The sequence below is a fragment of the Lontra canadensis genome, unplaced genomic scaffold (genome assembly GCF_010015895.1).
Source record: "Lontra canadensis isolate GAN:19392208 unplaced genomic scaffold, GSC_riverotter_1.0 scaffold272, whole genome shotgun sequence".
NCBI lineage: Eukaryota > Metazoa > Chordata > Mammalia > Carnivora > Mustelidae > Lontra > Lontra canadensis.
This window is the reverse complement of record NW_022631266.1, coordinates 131,729-146,894: the sequence shown is the minus strand read 5'-3', so window position 1 is coordinate 146,894 and position 15,166 is coordinate 131,729. Positions and strand designations below refer to the sequence as shown.

At 36.3% G+C, this 15,166-nt stretch overlaps 1 pseudogene; it reads left to right on the top strand.

Moving 5' to 3' along the window:
* LOC116862596 overlaps positions 1-14,559 on the top strand; it is a 40,439-nt pseudogene extending 25,880 nt beyond the window's left edge.
* The last annotated feature ends 607 nt before the right edge of the window (positions 14,560-15,166 follow it).

Here is a 15,166-nt window from a genome sequence, read left to right as displayed (position 1 = left end):
AGAAAAGCCTTCATTTTGTTTTATGTATAAAAATGTTCAGAAGGGGGGAAGAGTCAAGATGGCAGAGAAGTAGCAGGCTGAGACTACATCAGGTAGCAGGAGATCAGCTAGATAGCTTCTCTAAAGATTGCAAACACCTACAAATCCAACGGGAGATCGAAGAGAAGAAGAACAGCAATTCTAGAAACAGAAAATCAACCACTCTCTGAAAGGTAGGGCAGGTGGAGAAGTGAATCCAAAGCGACGGGAAGATAGACCTCAGGGGGAGGGGCTGGCTCCCAGCAAGTGGCGGAGCAATGGAGCACAAAATCAGGACTTTTAAAAGTCTGTTCCACTGAGGGACATCACTCCAGAGGCTAACCCAGGGTGAAGCCCACATGGGGTCAGCATGGCCTCAGGTCCCGCAGGGTCACAGAAGGATCGGGGGTGTCTGAATGTCGCAGAGCTTGCAGGTATGAGAAACGGGAAGTCAGCTACAGAGAAAGAGCCTAGGCCTGAGCTCTCAGCTCAGGGTTACCTTGAACAGGTCGCAGGCTCGGTCAGCTCGGAGCATGGCCAGAGGCCAGGGAGAAGGGAGTAATTGGGCGCTATTCTCTGAGGGCACACTGAGGAGTGGGACCCCAAGCTCTCGGCTCCTCCAGGCCGGAGACTAGGAGGCCGCCATTTTCATTCCTGTCCTTTGGATTTCTACACAAAGCGCTCAGGGAACAAAAGCTCCTGAAAGCGAACCCAAGCTGATTACTCACCTGGCCCCTGGTAAGGGCAGTGCAATTCCGTCTGCAGCAAAGACACTTGAGAATCACTACAACAAGCCCCTCCCACAGAAGATCAACAAGAAAACCAGCCAGGCCCAAGTTCACCTACCAAGGAGTACAGGTTCAATACCAAGGAGAGCAGCAAATTTCCAGAGGAGGAGAAAGCAAAGCACTGAACTCATGGCTTTCTCCCCATGATTCTTTAGTCTTGCAGTTAATTTAATATTTTTTTCAATTTTTTTTCTTATTCTGCTAAATTTTATTTTAACTTCTACCCTTTCTTTTTTAACGTTTTTTTAAACTAGTTTATCTAATATATATATATATATATTTCTTTTTTATATTTATTCTTTATTCATTTTCTTTTTCTAATTGTTTCTTTTTTTTTTTTTTTCTGAACCTCTTTTTATCCCCTTTCTCCCCCCTACGATTTGGGATCTCTTCTGATTTGCTTAAAGCATATTTTCTTGGGGTCTTTGCCACCCTTTTAGTATTTTACTTGCTCCTTCATATACTCTTATCTGGACAAATGACAAGGAGGAAAAAATCACCACACATAAAAGAACAAGAGGCAATACCGAAGGCTAGGGACCTAATCAATACTGACATTGGTAATATGTCAGATCTAGAGTTCAGAATGACGATTTTCAAGGTTCTAGCCGGGCTCGAAAAAGGCATAGAAGATATTACAGAAACCTTCTCGGGAGATATAAAAGCCCTTTCTGAGGAAATAAAAGAACTAAAATCTAACCAAGTTGAAATCAAAAAAGCTATTAATGAGGTGCCATCAAAAATGGAGGCTCTCACTGCTAGGATACATGAGGCAGAAGAAAGAATTAGCGATATAGAAGACCAAATGACAGAGAATAAAGAAGCTGAGCAAAAGAGGGACAAACAGCTAATGGATCACAAGGGGAGAATTCGAGAGATAAGTGACAACATAAGATGAAACAACATTAGAATAATTGGGATTCTGGAAGAAGAAGAAAGAGAGAGGGGAGCAGAAGGTATATTGGAGAGAATTACTGGAGAGAATTTCCCCAATATGGCAAAGGGAACAAGCATCAAATTCCAGGAGGTTCAGAGAACCCCCCTCAAAATCAATAAGAATAGGTCCACACCCCGTCACCTAATAGTAAAACTTACAAGTCTTAGAGACAAAGAGAAAATCCTGAAAGCAGCCCGGGAAAAGAAGTCTGTAACATACAATGGCAAAAAATATTAGATTGGCAGCAGACTTATCCACAGAGACCTGGCAGGCCAGAAAAAACTGGCATGATATATTCAGAGCACTAAACAAGAAAAACATGCAGCCAAGAATACTATATCCAGCTAGGCTATCATTGAAAATAGAAGGAGAGATAAAAAGCTTCCAGGACAAACAAAAACTGAAAGAATTTGCAAACACCAAACCAGCTCTACAGGAAATATTGAAAGGGGTCCTCTAAGCAAAGAGAGAGACTAAAAGTAGTAGATCAGAAAGGAACAGAGACAAAATATAGTAACAGTCACCTTACAGGCAATAAAATGGCACTAAATTCATATCTCTCAATAGTTACCCTGAATGTTAATGGGCTAAATGCCCCAATCAAAAGACACAGGGTATCAGAATGGATAAAAAAACAAAACCCACAATATGCTGCCCACAAGAAACTCATTTTAGAACCGAAGACACCTCCAGATTTAAAGTGAGAAGGTGGAAAACAATTTACCATGCTAATGGACATTAGAAGAAGGCTGGGGTGGCAATCCTTATATCAGATCAATTAGACTTTAAGCCAAAGACTATAATAAGAGATGAGGAACGACACTATATCATACTCAAAGGATCTGTCCAAAAAGAAGATCTAACAATTGTAAATATCTATGCCCCTAACATGGGAGCAGCCAACTATATAAACCAATTAATAACAAAATCAAAGAAACACGTCAACAATAATACAATAATAGTAGTGCACTTTAACACTCCCCTCACTGAAATGGACAGATCATCCAAGCAAAAGATCAACAAGGAAATAAAGGCCGTAAATGACACACTGGACCAGATGGACATCACAGATATATTCAGAACATTTCATCCCAAAGCAACAGAATACACATTCTTCTCTAGTGCACATGGAACATTCTCCAGAATAGATCACATTGTGGGTCACAAATCAGGTCTCAACTGGTATCAAAAGATTGGGATCATTCCCTGCATATTTTCAGACCACAATGCTTTGAAGCTAGAACTCAATCACAAGAGGAAATTTGGAAAGAACCCAAATACAGGGAGACTAAACCATATCCTTTTAAAGAATGAATGAGTCAACCAGGAAATTAAGGAAGAATTGAAAAATTCATGGAAACAAATGATAACGAAAACACAATGGTTCAAAATCTGTGGGACACAGCAAAGAGAATCCTGAGAGGAAAATATATAACACTACAAGCCTTTCTCAAGAAACAAGAAAGGTCTCAAGTACACAACCTAACCCTACACCTAAATGTGCTGGAGAAACAACAAAAATGAAACCCTAAACCCAGCAGGAGAAGAGAAATCATAAAGATCAGAGCAGAAATCAATGAAATAGAAACCAAAAAAAAAAAAAAAATAGAGCAAATCAACGAAACCAGGAGCTGGTTCCTTGAAAGAATTAATAAGATTGATAAACCCCTGGCCAGACTTAAAAAAAAGAAAAGAGAAAGGACCCAAATAAATAAAATCATGAATGAAAGAGGAGAGATCACAACCAACACCAAAGAAATACAGACAATTATAAGAACATATTATGAGCAACTCTACGCCAACAAATTTGACAATCTGGAAGAAATGGATGCATTCCTAGAGACATATAAACTACCACAACTGAACTAGGAAGAAATAGAAAGCCTGAACAGACCCATAACCAGTAAGGAGATTGAAACAGTCATCAAAAATCTCCAAACAAACAAAATCCCAGGGCCAGACGGCTTCCCGGGGGAATTCTACCAAACATTTAAAGAAGAACTAATTCCTATTCTCCTGAAACTGTTCCAAAAAATAGAAATGGAAGGAAAACTTCCAAACTCATTTTATGAGGCCAACATAACCTTAATCCCAAAACCAGAGAAGGATCCCAGCAAAAAAGAGAATTACAGACTAATATACTTGATGAACACAGATGCGAAAATTCTCACCAAAATACTAGCCAATAGGATTCAAGAGTACATTAAAAGGATTATTCACCACGACCAAGTGGGATTTATTCCAGGGCTGCAAGGTTGGTTCAACATCTGCAAATCATTCAATGTGATACAACACATTAATAAAAGAAAGAACAAGAACCAGATGATACTCTCAATAGATGCTGAAAAAGCATTTGACAAAGTACAACATCCCTTCCTGATCAAAACTCTTCAAAGTGTAGGGATAGAGGGCACATACCTCAATATTATCAAAGCCATCTATGAAAAACCCACAACAAATATCATTCTCAATGGAGAAAAACTGAAAACTTTTCTGCTAAGGTCAGGAACACGGCAGGGATGTCCATTTTCACCACTGCTATTCAACATAGTACTAGAAGTCCTAGCCTCAGCAATCAGACAACAAAAGGAAATTAAAGGCATCCAAATTGGCAAAGAATAAGTCAAACTATCATTCTTCACGGATGATATGATACTATGTGTGGAAAACCCAAAAGACTCCACTCCAAAACTGCTAGAACTTGTACAGGAATTCAGTAAAGTGTCAGGATATAAAATCAAAGCACAGAAATCAGTTGCATTTCTCTACACCAACAACAAGACAGAAGAAAGAGAAATTAAGGAGTCCATCCCATTCACAATTGCACCCAAAACTATAAGATACCTAGGAATAAACCTAACCAAAGAGACTAAGAATCTATACACAGAAAACTATAAAGTATTCATGAAAGAAATTGAGGAAGACACAAAGAAATGGAAAAATGTTCCATGCTCCTGGATTGGAAGAACAAATATTGTGAAAATGTCTATGGTACCTAAAGCAAATACATGTTTAATGCAATCTCTATCAAAGTAACATCCATTTTTTTCAAAGAAATGGAACAAATAATCCTAAAATTTAAATGGAACCAGAAAAGACCTCTAATAGCCAAAGGAATATTGAAAAAGAAAGCCAAAGTTGGTGGCATCACAATTCCAGACTTCAATCTCTATTACAAAGCTGTCATCATCAAGACAGCATGGTACTGGCACAAAAACAGACACATAGATCAATGGAACAGAATAGAGAGCCCAGAAATAGACCATCAACTCTATGGTCAACTAATCTTTGACAAAGCAGGAAAGAATGTCCAATGGAAAAAAGACAGCCTCTTCAATAAATGGTGTTGGAAAAATTGGACAGCCACATGCAGAAAAATGAAATTGGACCATTTCCTTACACCACACACGAAAATAGACTCAAAATGGATGAAGGACCTCAATGTGAGAAAGGAATCCATCAGAATCCTTGAGGAGAACACAGGCAGCAACCTCTTCGACCTCAGCCACAGCACCATCTTCCTTGGAACATCGCCAAAGGCAAGGGAAGCAAGGGCAAAAATGAACTATTGGGATTTCATCAAGATCAAAAGCTTTTGCACACAAAAGGAAACAGTTAACAAAACCAAAAGGCAACTGACAGAATGGGAGAAGATATTTGCAAACGACATATCAATAAAGTGCTAGTGTCCAAACTCTATAAAGAACTTAGCAAATGCAACACCCAAAGAACAAATAATCCATTAAGAAATGGGCAGAAGACATGAACAGACATTTCTGCAAAGAAGACATCCAGATGGCCAACAGACACATGAAAAAGTGCTCCATATCACTCAGCATCAGGGAAATACAAATCAAAACCACAATGAGATACCACCTCACACCAGTCAGAATGGCTAAAATTAATAAGTCAGGAAATGACAGATGCTGGCGAGGATGCCGAGAAAGGGGAACCCTCCTACACTGTGGGTGGGAATGCAAGCTGTTGTAACCACTCTGGAAAACAGCATGGAGGTTCCTCACAATGTTGAAAATAGAACTACCCTATGACCCAGCAATTGCACTGCTGGGTATTTACCCTAAAGATACAAACGTAGTGATCCGAAGGGGCACATGCACCCGAATATTTATAGCAACAATGTCTACAATAGCCAAACTATGGAAAGAACCTAGATGTCCATCAACAGAAGAATGGATAAAGAAGAAGTAGTATATATACATAATGGAATACTATGCAGCCATCAAAAGAAATGACATCTTGCCATTTGCGACGACGTGGATGAAACTAGAGGGTATCATGCTTAGCGAAATAAGTCAATTGGAGAAAGACAACTATCATATGATCTTCCTGATATGAAGGAGTGTAGATGCAACATGGGGGGTAAAGGGGGTTGGCGGAGAATAAATGAAACAAGATGGGATTGGGAGGGAGACAAACCATAAGTGACTTTTAATCTCACAAAACAAACTAAGGGTTGCTTGGGGGAGGGGGTTGGGAGAGAGGGGTAGGGTAATGGACATTGGGGAGCGTATGTGCTATGGTGAGTGCTGTGAAGTGTGTAAACCTGGCGATTCACAGACCTGTGCCCCTGGGGAAAAATATATATGTTTATAAAAAAATAAAAATGATAAATGAAAAAAAAATGTTCAGAAGGAAAAGTGATCCAAATGAAAAGACAACCTAATTAAAATAGAACTGGATGACACAGTTATTTTATACATTCCATGGAATTTCTGCCTTATCTTAACCAGGCTACCTGCACTCAGATTCTTCTAAGTATGAACAGAATAAATACAATAATATTTTCTAAGACATTCCACTTAATTATATTTTCTGTAAAAGGCAAACTACGTATTTCTCTTCTCTAGAGGCTACATTATAACATAGGAGATGTGGTATTTTCTAGTTCTCTATAAGTACTTTTTATACTATCCATTTGCTCTCATAAATATTCAGTTATTTTTTATCTCTAATTCATGCAGTACTAATGGAAACCTTTCAATGCAAGCTTTCAGGAATTCTGTCTTAAATCCCTGCTTAAACTGAAATCCTTAATATAGTTTAGTTTGTGAGGAGAGAGGCAGAAATGGGTGAAAAGACAGAAAAGGAAGAATCGAAGAGCACAGAAAGAATAACAAGTTTTGCTGTAAAGAGGATTGGGGTTGAATACTCAAATGAAATTATTTACCATTTGAAATAACATGCAGAGAACATTGGACAAAGCATGGTCTTTTCTCCCATTTATGTGGCCAAACATGCTATCTGGCAAATTCCACATGAAAAGAATCAGTTATTAGAAACTATATATTAGTTAAAAACTATGTGAATAGATTTTACAGCATATTCAATTGCTTAAGGTTTTCTCCTTTTATTTACACTAAGGAGATGATTAAAAGCATTAAAGATATTATCTTAAATTCATTGATTTCATACTAAGTGATCTGATGATTTGCTGAGTTTTTAAGGAAGAGTGAATACTCGGAGCTGAGAGTAATATGCAATTTGAATGAGGAAAACTTCACATCACTAACCAGGTACTAGAATCCACAAATCAAATGGACAATGTTTTTACTGAAGAAATGAATGAATGAGTGGGTGAATGAAGGCTTGGAAGGCAGTTGGCTCTGGCAATAGCAAAAACAGGCCATTCTCAGTATCATCTCTTTCTTTCCGGTTTCCTAGGATATGGTCCTTGCTGCTATTTTCCCTGTTATATTTTCATTTTCCAGCATATATAAATTTGTAAGAGCAGTGATATCATATTTATTTATTTATTTATGTATTTATGAGAAAGAGAGAGGTTGAGCAGGTTGGGGCAGAGGGAGAAGGAGAGAGAGATTCCCAAGCAGTCTCTATGCCCAGCACAAAACCTGACAGGGGGTTCAATCCCACGATCCAAAGACCATGACACAAGCCAAAATCAAGAGCCAGATGCCCCACCAACTGAACCACCCAGGTGCCCCCTTGTGTGTACTTTTGAGATGACCTGAAGGTTTCAATACAATGAACCTTTACTTTCTTAATAAGGTAAGGAATCATTCATCTATATACTGTGAGTCAAAATTGATTTTGCTGTAATAAACACATAAATAATCTTCTTATCCCATGTGTAAATTTAATGTTAAAAATTATCATTCTCAGGGGAACCCTCCTACACTGTTTGTGGGAATGCAAGCTGGTGCAACCACTCTGGAAAACAGCATGGAGGTTCCTCAAAAAGGTGAAAATAGAGCTATGGTATGACCCAGCAATTGTACTACCGGATATTTACCCTAAAGATACAAACATAGGATCCAAAGGGGCACATGCACCTGAATGTTTACAGCAGCAATATCCACGATAGCCAAACTATGGAAAGAACCGAGATGTCCATCAACAGATGAATGGATAAAGAAGTTGTAATATACACACACACACACACACACACACACACACACACACACACACAATGGAATACTATGCAGCCATCAAAAGAAATGAAATCTTGCCTTTTGCAATGACGTGTATGGAACTAGAGGGTATTATGCTTAGTGAAATAAGCCAATTGGAGAAAGACAACTATCATATGATCTCCCTGATATGAGGAAGTGGAGATGCAACATGGGGATTTGGGGAGTAGGAAAAGAATAAATGAAACAAGATGGGATTGGGAGGGAGACAAACCATAAGAGACTCAATCTCACAAAACAAACTGAGGAGGGCCTGGGGGAGGGCAGTAGGGAGAGGGTGGTGGGGTTATGGACATTGGGGAGGGTATGTGCTATGGTAAGTGCTATGAAGTGTGTAAACCTGGCGATTCACAGACCTGTATCCCTGGGGCTAATAATACATTATATGTTTATTTAAAAAATTAAATATTATTAAAATAAAGATAATCATGTAGCTATCTCCAAATTTAAATAAATAAATTATAAAGTATTGACTCACCAAAAAAAAAATAAAATAAAATTATCACTCTCAATATTAGAAATCATTCCAAAAACTGTTTCCAGGCACCAACTTGGATTTGTTCCTATAGCAGCTAGTACCCATTGAAGGGGTATAGCAGATAAAAATGAACTCTGGTTACAATGCATAGGACAACTTGAAGGAAGGTCAGGGTTTTGTAATGGTTCAAACATAGAATTGTAAGATCCAGAACTAAAACATCAGTTCTGAGGATGTAAAACTAAAAAAAATAAAAATAAATAAGAGGGATTTTCAGGAAACAAAACTTTCTTGAGGTGATGGTGGGGTACAAATGCAAGACTGTGGGGATAAATAGAGGAAGTGATGATATCCAGGACTCTGTTTGAAGAGACACAATTCATTGTGAGCTTTTCAGTGAAGACAGGGAATGCAATAAGAGCAGATAGTGGTGCAGATAAGGAGTGAAAAAATGCCAGTTACTGTCATATTTACTTCTGGGATAAAGTAGTAACAAGGAACAAACTACGTGTAAACATTTTGAAGACAATATGACATCAGATGAGGAATGTTGTGGAAAGAACTAAAACACATAAAACTATCTCTTCTAATACTACTTCTTAGCCATAACCAGGGTTGAATTTATTATTCTCTGGAGACTGAGTCCCATACAGTCTCTCTGCACCCTTGAGAATATCCTTACAGTTATCATTTGAACTGCCCTAGAAAAGAATACTTTTAAGTAATATGGATGACATCGTCTAAAATGGCATTGCATCTCAAAATTAATGGAAAAATGAGAAGTAGGGAAAAGGAGCTGTCAGGGAACAAGGGCCCTTTTCCAGGACTTTCTCCATTCCTTATGTTGTTCCTTCCCAATTTCTAGAAATATTGAGCAAAGACTTAATCTGTTACCTAATGAAAAAGAGTCTTTCTATACACTCAACAAAATCAGTGAGCATCCTGGAGGGTATAGTCCACATATAAATAACATGATCTGAGCACATCATAAGCCTGGGAACAACATTATGTAGTCAATTCCATAACTATATAAGGGACAGTATTACAAATACAATAGCATTTTAAAATTTTGTTCTCATTTGATAGCAGTAACCAAGAAAACCTTAGGCCAAAGCAAGAAGTACTAATCCAAACTCTACATTGATATCAGTCACAGTAAGTTCCATGTATTGAATGTTAACAGTGCAGAATACATTTACAATTGTTTGATCACTGCAAATGTATTGTCTCATTTAATCCTCACAGCGACCTTATCATCATTTCTGTGTTTCAGGTAAGTAAAATCAGCCTTGCCTTTTCTATGCCCCCTGTCTCCCAATCACGTCCTTATGGTATGTTTCTGTAACCATATAGTATTGCAAAAGCTTTGAAGGAACAGGACCTCCAGGAAAATTAAATTCCAACAGGTGTCATGCTCTTAAGTGGAAGAGCTGAATCTCGAAGTCTGCTTTCAATACACAGAAGAGAGGCTCATACTTACACGTGAAAAATAGTAATTATATAATTTTTAATTAAGTGGATCTAAAGATAATTTGAAAATAAACTATATAACCCATCGCAAAGTTTAATTTCACATTTGACATTTTATCGTAAGCATAAAGAGATCCAAAATTAAATAACTTGGGTATGATGGAAATACTGACTTTTAAAATTAAATTCTTGCATTACTATTTGCTTTGTTTTTATTGTTAAATGTGCCCCATCTACAGAAGTGCATATAAAGTTAATGATTGCAGTTTAAAATAACTAAAAAAAAAAAAATTGCATACTTCCACTTCCCAGGCTAACATATCAAACACTGTATTTTAACATAGAAACTCCCAGCTTTTCTGTCCCCAAAAATATAGATCTCAAAAGACATGTCACCATACTGACACTGCTTTTCTTTTCACATCACCAAAGTTAACTCTGTATTTTTGTTTCTGTTCTGGGTTTTGGTCAGGCTTAGAGAATTAAAAATTACAAAAAGTAAATTTCAGCTGCATGCTTTTATAAAATTTGACAAATGTATGCAATTGTATATCTACAAGCACAGTCAAAATTAATATTATCTCAATCACTTCAAAATATTTCCTCATGCATTTCTATAGTTAACCCCTACTCCTTACTCACAGCTCTTAAGGAATCCACTGGTCCATTGTCCTTTGGTTTTGTTTATTTTGTATTGTCATAGAAAAGGAATCCTATAGTATGTAGCTTTTGAGTGTCTCTTTATAACCTTGTAAAATGCTTTTATGATTCATCCATGTATTTTCATATATCATTTGTTTATTCCTTGTTTATGTGGATACATGGATTCACCACTTGGTGGAAATTACAAAGCTGCAGTTTTCATATTTAAATAGAAGTTGCATTTTGAGTTATATTTTTTGTATAATAAAAGGTATATGCTGTGGTGCAGATTTTGCTTATGGATGTCCAACTTTTCCAGCACTATTTGTTGCAAAATATTGTGTTGTCATTTAATCTTTTGGACATCTATTTTAAAAGTTAATTGAGCATATACATTTGAGTCTATTTTTGGACTCTCTATTCTGTCCCTGGATCTATATATCTTTTATTTTGCGAATACCATATTCTCTTAATTAATCTGCTTTATAACAAATAATGGCTTAGTAATTTTATTATTTAAAAATCCATAACAAAATAAAAAGATAATTTGACTATTTTAGGTTTTTTAGCTTCCCATAGAAATTTTAGATTAGGCTTGTAATATCAACAACAACTACCACAAAAACTTTCACTGTAAGTTTGATTCAAAGAACTTGAATTCCCATTCTTAGAAAATAAAATGCTAAACAAACTGAAAATTGATAACATGTCTTTGACCTTTCAGAGAACTGAGGTCATAGGGTAAACTGCTACCTTGCAAACTGAAAAGTGGAACAAATTCAGAGTCGGTGAGATTTGCTTACCTGGAATACAACTGCTGGAGCCATAAAATGGAAGGAATACTTAAATGGTATTGACAAATTGTTGAGAATAAGTGTGGACTAGCATTAGAGAATTCAGAATGACCTCACACTTTCATGGAGGTTACCTGCAGACATTTTTGTGAAAAACAGAGAAACCCCTTCCTGCTGAAGGAAAAATAACCATTTCTAGACACACCAAAATTGTTCTCCAATACAAAAGCCTATTTTTCAGTGAACTTTAATATATCATTATCCTAACTGGGCAAAGCACACTACTCACAATCCAATCCTCTCTAAACCTTAGGTCTCAACTCAAAGGCAGATGTTTGGGACAATTATACTCTAGAGAAACGGTTGTGAAAATCACATCATAGAGACACAAGCTTAAAATGTTGAAGGCAATCATAAGATTCCCAAACACTATCCTTTTCCCACAACTATTACCACACAGTATACAATGTAACAGTGGATTACAGCTGTAGAGCTCTTCTCTTTCTTGGAAAGAATACTTACAGAAAGGGAGACAAAAAACAAAGACACTAAAGGATATGAAAACATCTTCAACCTACAGCTTCAGCTGCAGCAAATATTAAACACATCCCAGCAAAATTATCTTAGCAAGATTATCCTAAATCTTCATACTAATGGCCTGTTTACATCAGTTTATATTTCAACAATAAAAAATTGCAATGCATAGCAAAGGAAAAAAAATAAAACAAACAAAAATACCCTATCTACCCTCTGACGATAAAGCAAGCTACAGAATTAGAACAAATATAACACACATGTTAAAGATATCTAGCAAGGAGTTGGAAACAACTATGATTAATATGGTAAGGGCTCTAAAAGAAAAAATAGAAAGCATGCAGTGACAGATGACAAAATTAAGTGTAGAAATGAAGCCTATAAGAAAGAGTCAAAGGAAATACTAGCTAAAAAAAAAAAAACACTTATAATTAAAATGAAGAAAGCCTTTGATAGGCATGTTAGTAGACTGAACAAGACTGAGGAAAGAACCAGTGATTCCTGAAGACAGCTCATAAAAACCTACCAAACTAAATGCAAGAGAAAAAAAATTAACAAAACAGCATCCAAGAATTTGGGACAAACCCAAACTTTAACATAGGCATCATTGGAACACCAGAAAAAGAAGAAAGAAATGAGAAAAAGAAATATTTGAAGAAATAGTGGTTGCAGAACTTTCCAAAATTAATGACAGAAACTAAAACATGGACACAGGAAAATTAGATAAGCTACATGCTCAAAAATTCAACTACCCATATAATATTCAAATTCAGAAAACACAAAGAAAATCTTCAAATAAAACATGGGAAAAATACAGTTTATCTAGAGAAAAATGTAGAAAAAAGAGAAAAAATACTTAAATAAAAGATGGGAAAAATATAGCTTATCTAGAGAAAAACAAGAGTGAAATTACAGCACACTTTTAATCAGAAAATATGCATGCAAGAGGAGAATAAAATGAAATATTTCAAGTGTTTAAAGAGAAAAACCACTAACCCACAGACAGTTAAGTTATACTTCAAAGGTCAAGGAAAAATAAAGACTTTGTCAGACAAACAAAATGAAAGAATTCATTATCAGCAGGCCTGAACTTCAAGGAATTCTTCAAAAGTTCTTCAGGTAGAAGAAAATTATACCTATCAGAAAACCTACTCTACATACACAAAGAAAGGATGAACATGGAAGAAGAAATAATTAAAGGTAAAATACAATATGCTCACTATAAAGATAAATTAATGAAGACAGCAGGGTATTGATAATAGAATATACATAAAGATCAATGAAATAGAATAGAAATTCCACAGGTAGGACAACACACATACAGTTGATCTTTGACAAAGAGCAAAGGCAATTCAACAGAGAAAATATTTTCCACAAATGTAGAATTGGACATTCATATAAAAAAATAAATCTAATCACAGACCTTTCACAAATTTAACTCAAAATGGATCATAGACCTACTACAGAACTTCAACAGTAAGTAAATGGGTGGTGATCAGTGGAGCCAGGATTATCACTTTTGGAGTGGGAGTTTACAGAGAAGAAGAGGAAGAAGGTTGCATATAGTAATACTTAGGTAGTTGATACAAGTTATTAGGATCCTATATATTTCCTGGCTCTGTCCTCTTAGAGGGTCTAGAAGAAATGATACCATGGTAGCAATGAACACACCTAGAGCCCAGATCTTGGTTTCTAATACCATCCTGGTCCAATAAGAGTAACCAAGTATTATTGCACAAGTATCTTATTAGAGGGCTCTGGTAAGAGATATATAAGATGACCCTGAAACATCTTATAGTACCAGAAAACAAGGAAGCGATTTTTAAAAAACATACTATGGGGGCGCCTGGGTGGCTCAGTGGGTTAAAACCTCTGCCTTCGGCTCAGGTCATGGTCTCAGGGTCCTGGGATCGAGCCCCACGTTGGGCTCTCTGCTCAGCGGGGAGCCTGCTCCCCTTCCTCTCTCTCTGCCTGCTTCTCTGCCTACTTGTGATCTTCATCTGTCAAATAAATAAAAATCTTAAAAAAAATACTATGGTGGTTGGATATCAAATGGAAGAGTAGCTAATTAAAAGGCCTCCCAATGGCCAAAGCTAGAAAAAATTAGCAACAAAATAAATTGTATTGGATATAACTCAGAAGTATAAAATAAGGATCCATGAGTCCATACTGGATATAAATAAATGGAGATTTATCAGTAAATTAAAAAATGGGGAAGAACACGAATTTCCCATGTAAAGGAATTCCAAATAATTTATACAGATACCCCATCTTCTAGGCAGAGCATAATTCCCACTTCTTCAATGTCAGCTGTTCATAGTGACTTCCTTCCACAGAGTACAATGTGGAAAGTGCAGGAGGGGAGGACAGCAAATTTGTGGAGAACCCTCACAATTGGTGCCTCAATCAGGTGATCAAAGTTCACATGAAAAATCATAAATTATTCTGATAGTAAAAACTCATGATATGGATGTGATGAAAATGGCAAATTTAACCCTATGGGCTTCTTTTCCAAAACACATAACCCTAATTTAATCTGAGCATAACATCATATAAATCCCCATGAAGGTCTATTATACAAACTACTTGATCAGAGTTCTTCAAATTCTTAAGATGGTCAAAATTCTGAGAGAGTGCCCCATCCAAAGAAGCCTCTTAAAGAGACTATTAACGTACTGTAGTATTCTGGAAGAGATCCAGGAACAAAACAGAAACAGTAGGTAAAAATCAAGAAAATCTGAATAAATTAGGTTCTTTATAGTTAATAATAATGTATCAATCCAACAACATATCAATAAATTGTGTCAGTTCACTGATTATAATGAATCTAAAATATTAACATGATAATAGGAGAAATTGTGTTGAGGACATATAGGAACTCTACCTTCACATTTTTTTCATAGATCTAAAACTCTCCTAACTACAAAATTTATTCAAAAAAAGAGAAAAAAAGAACCTTGATGATATCTTAATTGGAATTTTGTTGAATCTATCAATACATTTGTTAAATATTGATACCTTAAAAATATTGAGCTTTCTAAAACATGAGGATTTCA